This window comes from Pyrgilauda ruficollis, unplaced genomic scaffold, assembly GCF_017590135.1.
Source record: "Pyrgilauda ruficollis isolate IOZ18807 unplaced genomic scaffold, ASM1759013v1 scaffold164, whole genome shotgun sequence".
Taxonomy (NCBI): Eukaryota; Metazoa; Chordata; class Aves; order Passeriformes; family Passeridae; genus Pyrgilauda; species Pyrgilauda ruficollis.
Genome location: NW_024515209.1, coordinates 203,393 through 215,108, shown reverse-complemented (window position 1 = coordinate 215,108; position 11,716 = coordinate 203,393). Strand labels below are relative to the sequence as shown.

Below are 11,716 nucleotides of genomic sequence, written 5' to 3'. Positions count from 1 at the left end.
GTTTTTTTTTTTTTTTTTTTTTTTAAATAACTGCAAGTTCTTTATTGTGGTCAAACTAAATGCAGTTCATTTAGTGGTGCAGGCTGAAATGAAATGCCTGTGAATGTTCTTTGAATCCATTTAATAATTTGTTATATCTTAACTATATAACAGCAAGGTGAGGAGAAGTAATGTCTGTGACTGAGTTTCCTGTAGGTAAAATCGGATAATTTGCAGCTTTTTTTCCTTGCTTCTGGTCCATTATTCATAATTTGGTCATCAGGGCTGTGTATTCTCTCTGTGTGAAGTTAGGTCATTGTAGACAAACAAATTCCTCAGTTTTGGAAAATTTCTTCTTGCTTTTTGCTTGCTTTGGTCCCTGTTTATATTTTTTATGGCAAAACTAAGGTTTTGGTGCTGATTTTAGCCCTTTATTGCTGTACTGAGAAGATCTGGAACCTGTTTTCTCAGTGACACTCCCATGAACAATTAGGAAAGTCAAAGCTGTAGGATTTTTCATTAGAGGTGATGGTGTACCCAAATGAAGATTTGGGTACAGAGTTACTGTTTTTTTCACACTGAAAGGTGGATATGACAAATTGGAAGATACTTATTTTTAAACAATTGACTTCTGTATGTAAAAATAAAGTAATGCAAAAGAGTATTGTAGAATCTACCACGACTGCCTGCTGTAATTGGGCTGCAGAAGTGAATTTTTGTAGTTTCAGTGATCTTTATGCTGTATTTCCAAATGTCTTATGAGTCCTGACGTGTTTCTGTATTAAAGGCATCTTCTGTTTCCAGGTCCCCAGCATTGTGAGGCTGCACTGATTTAATTTCATCCTGGATCTCTCCAAACCAATGACAACTATTTTTAGTTTTCAGTTATCTTCTAGAATACCCCATTGGAAAACTCCTTCAACCCACCAAATAATATCACTTTCCAAAATTACAAAAAAAAAACAAAAAAGAACCCCCAAAACAACATAAAACCTTCCAACCAGCAGGAGTTTTTATTTAAAGCCTTTTATCTCCTAGTACTTTTATCTTCTAGTACTTGAACTGTGATCCCCTTCTTGCTCTCTTATCAATCATTTCTTGCAGTTACTCACCTGCAGGAAGTGTGTTATCTATTGGGAATATTTTCTTTTCTTAATCAATGTTTGGTGTAGGAGGTTTAATTACTGTTTTTCATCCAGCAGTACTCTTTTCTATACATTCCTCTCAAATGTATAACAATCATTCTTACTGAATTACATAATATAAAAGTAAGAAATTTAATTTCACTATGAGTCAAGGAACTTTCCTCCCTTAAAACATTGCTTAAATTTGGACAGAAAATATTTCCAGGATGAAAAGCTAGGCTTGTCCCTAAGACTGTCTCTCATTTTTCCAAAAGATTTTTACATTGAGCAATGAATAATATTTTGCTGAAGCTTTCTTTGGCTTTTAGTCAAGTGCTATAAATGAATTCATTAATGGGAATTATTTTTGGGTAGCAGTAGTGGGTGTGTGTTTAAAGTCCAGTGGTGATGCATGGTACTGTGAGAGTCAAGTGTATTCCATCTTTTCTTCAGCAATTCTGAGAGTTTTAGTTTACAAGAAAGAAACAAACACAACAAAAATCCCCAAGCCTGTGGTGATCAGCCCTCACCCAAGAGCCAGTCTGCTGCTATTTGTGAGATTGAATTCTGGCCTGCCTGAATTCAATCTTTAAGCCTTTCTTTTGGTATAATTACAATAAATTATTTTTTTAGAAACAGAAGAAAATAAAGTATTTTTAAAATTAATTTTAGACACAGAAGAATTCTGTGCCTAAACAGCAAAAAAATGCTGAACATGAGGGCTGTGCTCACCAGTGCACATTGCACAGGTGAAAACCCAGAAAAATTTCTTTATTATGCTGGCAAAATTTAGGTTTTGTATATGGGGTTCACCTCTGGATTTACTTTTTGGCTGAAATAGAGGGTGTGGGAGGAGAACAGCAAAAAGGAAGGATAGGAATTATGATAGTAAATTTATTCCAGTTTGTTGGGTTCTTGACAGCAAACTGTTCTGTGTGTACTCATTGTGAAGAGGCCAACTTTGTGTAGTGATGTTGAAATATATAAAATAGTATTTGTGCAAATGTTGGACACGCTGCCCCAGACAGGTAAAGAGTAACTATCATAAATATATTTTCAGCATTTAACACTGGAAAACTATGCATATCTGGTTAAAGTTTAGTGTGGAGACTTAGGATGTCATTTAACCCTTCTCAGCATTTATTGCAGGAATGTATCTTGTCTGTGCTGGACTTTGGAACTTGTTAATTACCTTGTGCCTTGGAAATATGTCAGCTAATACCTGTTGTCACTCTGCAAGTATCTGCAAGTCTGGGATGTTGTGTAGTGCATGCTGGTGAATATTTAATATTATTAAATGTTAAGCTTGTGCTTCACTGAGGGCAGAGGCTCTAGAGAGCCTCTGATTAATTTATCAGTTTTCTTGGCCAGAAACATGTTTATTTGAGAAATGGTGAAAATGCCACTTGTGGGCTGTGTGTTCCCTCCCTGCTTCATTTTCAGTACTCGTGGATAACAATTGTGAAAGGAATGGGGGAAAAGGATTCGTTATTTACTTTCTGTGAAAAACGTTTGTGTTGAGTCTCAAATTATGGCATCTTTCATCCACATTAGGATTAAACCACCCTAAAATGCACAGAAACCTAATAAACAGGGAAGTTACCCTAATAGCTTCAGCCTCAGTCACCACATTGTTATTGAATATATTCCAGCTGAAATTTTTGCTGTTCTGGATATTGTTGTCTTGAAAATTATAGGTCATTTACAATTTCATTTTGAAAGCAGACGTACCAAATGAAAATACACTGCAGGATGTTGATAGCTGGAATTAAAATGTCTGCATAACTTCTGAATGCATTAATAGGGGTTTTTGTTTTTTTTTTTTTTTATGGAGGATTTTAGCTTAAGGAAGGATCTGTTTGTCTTGACATTTGAGTTTTGAGTAGGTAATTGTCAAAGTGGAGAGGGGTTTGTTGTTTAAGTGTAGATAAAGCACATTTTATGAATTTACATGGTAATTTAAATAGGTGGATGAACCTGGACAGAGCCAGCTTCAGCAAAGGAGGCAGTGAAAGTCCAGACACTTTGTCCAGTTTAAGGCTGCTGGTCTTTCTCTCCACTGGCTACTAAGGGGTACAGAGGGAAAAATATCTTTCTAGTCTAAATTCAGTCTTTTTGAACTTGCCTCTATGTCACAAACTTCTCCCAGTTCTGAGGCCATTTTGGGACTACAGAGATTTTCGTAAGAAAGACACAGAAAATAAATATTTTAGGGGTTGTCTTGAGACACTTCAGGTGTTAGATTTCTTTTGACCTTGGTTGTTTTTCCTCTTGGCAGCTCTGGAACGAAGGGATTCCTCCCTGCTGGGCAGCCCAGACGTCGTGGACCCAGCTCCCAGGAGAAAAAGAAGGCAAAGGACAGCAAAACCTGCAGGGACAGGAGCTAAGGTGGCTGCTTACGAGGCAGAGCAGCCAGCCCAGGAACAGTAAGCAGGTTTTAATTGTATTGGAATGTTTTTATGTTCACAGACCTCATCAGCGTCGTGGGATTCCAAACCCACCCCCCTGATTCTCAGCACCCTGAGATTCTGCCTTTGGGATTCCAGTGCAAGGAAATTACCTCTCAATTCTGTCTTTAATAGAATTTTTTCTGAACATGAAGTCTCCAGGCAGAAAAAACTGTTTGCTCTTACAACACAAAAGGGGTCAGGATTTGTAACAGTTAAAAGTATTTTTCTTATGTCCATTTCAACTTCTGGAAATCTTTCCACGTGTTCTGGGAGGTGCCTATAGCTATGCTATAAAGTTGCCTCAGAGCTCTGTTGGAATTGTTAGTATTTTCTTCAAAAAACTATTTTTTTTCTAAATATATGACAAATTACATTTGAAAATACATATTTTTAATTTTTATCTGTAATATTCCATGGATTGTAAACTCTTTCAACAGCCATGGACACAAGTAGATTACAAAGACATTTCCCATGATTAGCAAAGATTTCTGTTTAAATCAGCAGGAGAATTATCTCATTTTGACGTAAAAGTTGTGGTTTGACGCCAGCTAGGAATGCTTGAATTTACAATCCTGTTTTATTAGTTAAAAATTGCAATTTTTTAGGATGGTGTAGAAATATGCCAGACCTTGCTTTTTTGTTCTTTTACATCCCACTCCATTGCAATGGAAAATGCCCTTTCCCTTGTATTTGGTCAGTTTGATTTTGACAGCCTGGCTGTGCTTGCCTGAAATTCAGCTTCACTTTATTTAATATTGATTGTTGAAGGAAAACCTGTGGAGGCAAAGTATTGCAAATATACAGAGGCCTTGCACTGAGTAATTGTCTGTTTATGAAAATCTGAGTCCTGTGCATAGGGGGGCAACTAAGAAGATAATGATATTTTTGTTTTAATTCTTTGAAATAAGGAAAATTTCAGTAGAAACAGAGCAGTGTTATGATTTTCATATGTGCAAAGAATTTCTACTCTGAGTTAGGGCTAATCTAAAGAGTGGCTCTTCTTATTGGCTACAACATAGTTTCATTTTGATTCTGGACATATGGAACATCCATTCTATATCAGTCTCTATCTCCATTTTTCTTTCTTGCACTTTATGTGTCAGTGGAAATTCTTGGATTACATAGGAAGATAGGAAATATCCCTGTTTACCTGAAACATTACAAAAGCTGAACTGAAATAATTTCCACTTTCCTGGTCATTTTTCTCAACGTCACTGAAGTCTCTGAGCTTCACCTGAAGCCTTTTGCCAGCTGCTAATCAAGTTTTCAGTCAATTTGCTTGGCTAATAATTTTCAGTTCTCTTCAGCCTGTCAAAAGTGGGGAGATGGAGAATTAGCACCGTGATCCAGTTCACACATAGAGGTGTTCTTTTTGTGGAGCAATTTGTAATTACTCCAGTAGTTTGTGCTGATGGAATGCCAGATCCTTGGTGCTGCAAAGGGCTTTATCTTAAGCTGACAGCACGCTGGGGCCCTGCCCAAAATGTTTTCCAGTGTTGTGTCACTGAGCAAAAATTAAAAAAAATATTAAAATTAAAATTTATTTATCCAAGCCAAGGGGTGGCAGTGGGGGAAGTTGACTTGGAAGTTCCTTCACCTCTGGAAGTGCTCCATCACAAACAGGGAGATGGGGAGCATGTTCTGGGATCAAGTGCCAGATTTGATCTGATTTCGTGATCACATGTGCAAATGCACCAAGGAGTCCTCCCTCCTTCTGGGCTCTCCTGCTCAGACCTGCAGCCAGGGCTGGCTCCTTAATGTCAATAAAAATGTAAGTGCTTCGAGGCCAAGTCACACAAAACCCTTCTCCCACAGATCTTGCTTTATCAGATAGAGCTTATTTAGGGTTATTTCCCATGTGGAATTTCTGGTGACATCACCAGTGCTCTCAAGGGGAGGGAAGGGCTGCCACAAACCCACCACCTGCAGCCTGATGCTGCCCTAAAGCTGCTGCATCCTGAGTTCCTTGGTACAACATCCTAAAAAAAAAAATACTTAAAAATACCTTTATAACAAAGGAAAGCACCCAAGGTTTTATTCCTCCTTTGTCTTTCAGATTGCTTTTTGAAAACACAGTGTTTTTCAGTGTTATCACATAAGAAAAGTTGTGTCTTAACCTTTAAAAAAAGTTGTGTCTTAATTTTCATGTACTTCTCATAAGACTTCACAGTATGCTAAGAAAGTAGCATTTATCCTAAACTCAAGAGCATCTACAGTAAGTACTAAGCCATCAAAACCTACAGGATTCTATTTCTGCAAATATTTTAGATTTAAGGATGCTGAGGCTAGTTGTGTGGCAATTCTCTGCTCCTTGGAATGAAAATATATTTTTGGATATGACCAAAAATACTCAGAAGAATGCAAATAAAAATGTGCTTGACACAGAAATTAGAGCAAAAGGAGTGCTGCCTTTCTCATGCTTTGTGTGTGGGTGCAGTGGCAGGAAAATGAGTTGAATTGTATTTATCCATATGGGCATCTAGTATTACTGTGGCAATTTATTCAAGGGCTAAATCAACATTTCTAATGAACCTTGGCAATGTGCTTTGGATAATATTAAGCTTAGTGAAAGTAGCCATGAGAGCAGCAAGGAACTGAACTAGGATTTGTGGAACAAGGTCTCTAAGTGAACTGTTTAATTATTTGCTGAAATAAAGATGTACTTTAGGATAAAGTAGAAATGTAGAATGATTAGTGGGTTAGCCAGCTGCCAAGAATGAGGTTTATCCAGCTCTCTAGCAGGTTGTTCTTAAATCAGAGATATCCAGTGGAGGGAAATGCTTCTTTGGGCAGACAGATGTTACTTTTACTTAATAACAACTGACCTATGGCTCTTAATTTACACATTTTAAAAATATGTAAAGACAAAAAGTAGATCTTCCTGTTCAAAACACAATTGAGCCAGGAAGTAAAATAAAATTACTCTGATTCCAGTACACCACGATGGTCTTGGTGCAGCTTTAAATCTAACTTAGTATCTGGCAATTTCCTAAGGTGCAAGGCAGAGATAATATGTAAGTCAAGTTAAGATGCAAATTCTGCTTTTCACAATTTGCATTTCATAATTGGAGGAGAAAAAAAATTAATAAGAGCATTCCCAATCCACAGTTAGAAGTTATGCTTATTGAGGCATTACCCAAATCTCTTTGGGGGCTGCATGTGAATGGCACTATTAGCTGTGTGCAATATGCATTCAATATAGAGGCTTAGCTGTATGGCCTGTCAGCCTGAATCCTGTAAATAACTGGATGTTTCTGTAATATTTTCACTTTAAGAGTGCTGGAACCTACTAGAGAGCACACAGTACCTACTGAGGATGGCAAAAATTTTAATATAATTTTAAAAATTAAGCACAGTTATTTAAAAAAACCTGCAGTCAGAGACTACAGTGGAACAGAGATGGAGTGTCTATGACTAAAATAAAGATAAATCAGAAAAAAGCTTCCATTTCTAGTGCAACTTACACCTTTGCACTTTGATTTATCAAAATTGAGGGTTTTTTTAATAGTTAAGACTAACAAAACCGTGTTATTTCTGTCTTTCATTTTTTGCTAATGAAAGCAAAAAAAGGATCTTTTATGGTCCTCATTGATACATGTGTTTCCTAGGAGAAAGGCTTTGCTGGATAATGCTCAAAATATCTATAAGTTATTCTGTATATTTCAAAATATAATCCATTCCTGCTGCTCGAGGGTATTCATAATTTCTGTGCTACTTAATGCATGCCTGCTGTTGAGTAGATGTACAATTACAGAAGTGGTTTGGGGAAAGGCATCTTAAATACAGGAAAAACATTATTATGGATGCAAATACGCTGGATTCTCCTGAGAATAAGACTAGAAAAATACTTTTTAAAAAGTTCTTACAGAGGAAGTGCTCCATAAATCTGAGAAGCAAGTGTTAAGACATACTCTTAATCCAGCTGACTGAGAAATAACCTGTGTTTTTCCTTGTCTTTTTTTTTTTTTTTTTAAATGAGGAATTCCCTGTTTACACCAAGCACTGTGACTCTGACTTACTGGTTGTTCTGTGTGCCAAAAAATTCAGTTTTATAAGTCTGCTTCAGTACATTTAATGTCACTATTACTGCCTTTACCTTTTTTTTTTTTTTTTTTTTTTTTTTTTTTTTTTTTTTTTTTTTTTTTTTTTAATTGAAATTTGACTTTTGCTGGCTTGGTACTTCTTTCTTGAGTAATAAAATGGAGTGACTGTCAGAATCAGGCCTAAATGTAAATTGAAGGAAAGTGATACCTTATCTCTCTGCATTTGGCTTTGCTGAAATTTCGAGATGCAGGTCAATTTGATGGGAACTTTGCCACCAGTAATTAAATTACTTCTTTCTTTTACACATAAACCCTGCTTCTTCAGAGAGCTCTGAAGGGGTTCAACATATTTTTAGGAGCTCTCAGAAAAACCCAAGCAAACCAGAGAAACATAATCCGGTTTCTGAGCGTGTGTTTGAAGGTCCCTGGAGTTGCCAGGGGGAGGCTTGTGCCACCTTGCCATCCCTTGCTCCATCAGAAGGAATGTAATTTTTACTTTAAACACGATTGCTACGGTGCTCACACTCCCTGTTTGTTCCTGACTTCAGGGCCTGATTAAACTTAGTCATGTGTGTAATTGTGGGTAGAATGAGCTGCTGCATGGTTTTTGCTTTTTAATGATAAATGTGGATTTTTAATTTTTTTTTTTTTTTGACCAGTGTTCATGCTCTCCTCCCTTCAAAAGGTTTTTTTCGAGTCTTTGCAGGTATATGTAATTTATTTGGAAAGAAATCCTTTAGCATTGTATTCCAACACTGTAATAAGCTGGACTTGTCTTCTCTTTTGATGAACTTCCACCCCCTTAAAAGCACTCGGAGCCTGTGGTGAGCCCAGGGCTCCCTGGGGATCCTCTCTCTGCATTTGTTTAATTCATTGCTTGTGGTTCACATTTTTGGAGCGCTAATGCAGAAGTTTATTTAAAGTGTGGTCTGCCACCACCAGTGACTCAGGTAGGAGAAACCACAGATCTGTCCTGGAATCTGGCATTCTCAGAGGGTGACAAACCAGACTTTGAGTTTTCTGTCTCACACAACAACTCCTTCTTCTGGTAAAAGTTCAACCTGGCAGAAATTGTCATTTTTCTGCTGAAAATGACACCAGAACCTTCCAGAGGGAGTGTGAAGTTCACACCTCAGTTATCTCTTTTTAGGGAAAGATGTACTTAAAGAGCTCATGATGACTTTTGTATTCTCCTAATTTATTTAATACAATAGGAGAGAACTTTCCTGGATTGGCAAACACTGTGATCACTGTGGTCTTCCAGTCAGTCAGTGCAGTGAGTGTGTACAGCAGTGAGAAGCTCATTCCTGCCATCATAAATTTATGGGAGGCAATGTTTAGAAAGTTTTTGATGATTACTCGTTCAGGCTGAAATGTCAACAAGTTAAGAAATCTCTTAGAAGTGGATGGTTGGGTTGTATGAGCCTTTAATGTGAATATTACACTAAAAAAATTTAAACAGTGAGTTAAGGCATCTTTGTGATTAAAGCATGCTTAGCATTATCTTCCTTCCTTCCTTCCTTCCTTCCTTCCTTCCTTCCTTCCTTCCTTCCTTCCTTCCTTCCTTCCTTCCTTCCTTCCTTCCTTCCTTCCTTCCTTTCCTTTTCTCACTCTCTCTCTTTTCCCTTCCCTAACTTCCTTGAATTTCCCTTCCTCCTTTTTCCATCTATTTTTGCTCCATTCTCTCCTTTTTTTCCCATGGCACTGGCAGCAGCACTCACACCAGACAGTTTTCTCCCACCTGAGCCAACATCAGAAATGTCTCAGCGCCTTTCTGTGCCCCAGGGGAGCTTTGATAAGTGACCCTCATCACCTGAACACTCACCTGCCACTGTTCCAGGCTGGGCTGGGAAGGAGAGCTGTGCTGTGTGACCTCTGCAACAATGGGGGGCTGTCAGAGAAAGAAAAAAATTAAAAATATAAAGCCTTTGATGACAAAATTGCAAAAACTGTAGAAGACATGAATCACTAGGGGAAAAAGTGGTACCAAAAAATCTAGAGTAATTCTTCATTCAGCTCGAATGAATAAGGCAGAATTAAATTCAACAAAGCACAGCTGTTCTCCTCGTGGTGGTGGTGGTACCTGTGCAGTGTCTTCTTTTAACTGAGCAGTAGATAATTAGGCTTCCACCATCCACGTGGGAATGGGGTGATTTATTTCCATGGGAAGTGGAAGGAACTGGGATCCACCATCACCATTTCTCCCAGCTCCCCAGGGAAGGGTGGGATATTGTGAAGGCAGAAAGCCCAGGGCAGGAAAAAAATGAGCATTGTCTGCTGACCTCAGAGGCTGCCATTTCTCCTGGGAAAAGTCTCTCAGCTCTCCAGTTTGGGGCACTTCTCACAGGTTTTTGTCACTGGTAATAGCCCAATAATTGACTGCTGGTGGAGGAGTTATTACTCAGTAAGACTGACAGGACTCTACCCTCTGCTGTCTCAGGGCATGTTCCTTAGGTCAGGGTTTTATTGCTGTGACAAATCTGGTGAGATATGTGTCTCCAATGATTCATCTGTAATGCATTTCACTGAAATGCTTCCAGGAAATTTATTTCATATTTCAGGCTGTGAGATTACAAGAGAAGAGGTTAAAAAATGGAAATGATAACTTCTTCCTCCATTACCTTTCTGGTAACGTTTTTTGATGCTTTTCCCTTGCCTTTTCAACAAAGGTTTTAAGTCAAGTTGTGTTTTACCTGAGCTTTTTAAGCCCCTCTTAGGTAGGTTGTGGGTTGGAATAGTTTAATTTATCACACTGTGCATTAGTTTTGTTAAATACTGAGAACCTCGGTGGGGTGTTTTAATGTGGGAGGCCAAAGAATTTCTCCTCAGAGGTAAATTACACTAAGAAGGAGGGAAGATGGTGTGTGGTTGAGGTAACCAGCAGTGCTTTTGATGTACACCATGCTCCAGCATTTTCAGCCTTTGAGGGTAAAGGGTGGGAAGCTAAGAAAAGGAGACTGTGCTAAAAGCAACAAAGAAGGCAATATTTGAAATTCCCTGTGCTTCCTTGGGTGCAGGAGCAAACGTGCACTTTCTGTGTGAGTACTTCTGCACAGGGCTCTTGATGATGCCATTAAACCTCAATTTCCCAAAGCAGCTTTTCAGGCAGAATTGTTTTCACATTATTTGTAGTAGGAAGGAGCAGGTAATGTAGGGGCCTGAGATTTTGATCAGGTGTTGGCAGAGATTGAGATTAGGCTGATGGAAAGCCCAAGTAACCTCAGCCCTGGTGTCAAAAATAGCATGGCAGAGAGTAAGAGGAAAGCTTGGCTCTGTTAATGACATAAAGCTGCCTCAAATACCTGTTTCTGTTGTTCTTTGGACTGAACATGAAGTTTTCTTTACTGCATTGAATTGGAGTATTCTGTCTAGCAGAACTGTCTGGGAAGGCCAGTAATCCCTTAAATCATAATGGACCCCAGGAAACCTGCTGGAGAAAATCCTGTGCACAGAAATACACCAAAACTCATGGTCTGGGAAAGGATTTCGCTAACTCTTGCAAATGCTGCTTGCTCTGCTGAAGTGATTGCTCAGTTCAGTGTACGTTTCAAAATTTGGATTTGCTGCATGAAGCTATTAATCTTTCTATTTTTATTTCTCTTCATACTGTTTTCTTTACTTAACTTTTTACCATTTTTTTTTCTCCCAGAAATGTCCCACCTCAGCAAAGCAGGGCTAAAAAGTTAGCATTTAGATTTAGCAAGATTTTATTGAATTTCTTTATGCTAAAAAAGTGCTTAATCCTCTGCTTATAATCCACAGAACTAAATGCATGGGAATTATTTTTCCAGTGGTGACTTCACTCTTCAAGCAGTGATGGCTGTGTCTAGACTGTCTATTTTTCTTCACCTGCTTAATTTCACTGATTACTGGTGATTGTGAAGACCTAGGCCCAGCTAATGAGAAATATTTTATCAGATTTGGGTGTCCTTCTAGGCCTCTTGTGTGTGATGCATAAGGATGCTGCTGAAACTGAAAAGGATACAGATTTTCTATTCCAGAATGTTTGAATTCTGGTGCAAAAACAGAGGAAAAGCAGGGAAAGTGCTTGTACTGGATTTATTTTAATCCTGTTCCTGTCTCAGAATGGCTTGGAGAAGGAGCAGGAGAAGGTGTGGAG

At 38.3% G+C, this 11,716-nt stretch overlaps 1 long non-coding RNA gene across 1 annotated transcript in view; it reads left to right on the top strand.

The window, feature by feature from the left end:
* LOC121351287 overlaps positions 1-3,522 on the top strand; it is a 28,279-nt gene extending 24,757 nt beyond the window's left edge. The window contains exon 3 of the long non-coding RNA XR_005954774.1: positions 3,382-3,522. This is a non-coding gene — a long non-coding RNA (uncharacterized LOC121351287). The remainder of the gene's footprint in view (positions 1-3,381) is intronic.
* The last annotated feature ends 8,194 nt before the right edge of the window (positions 3,523-11,716 follow it).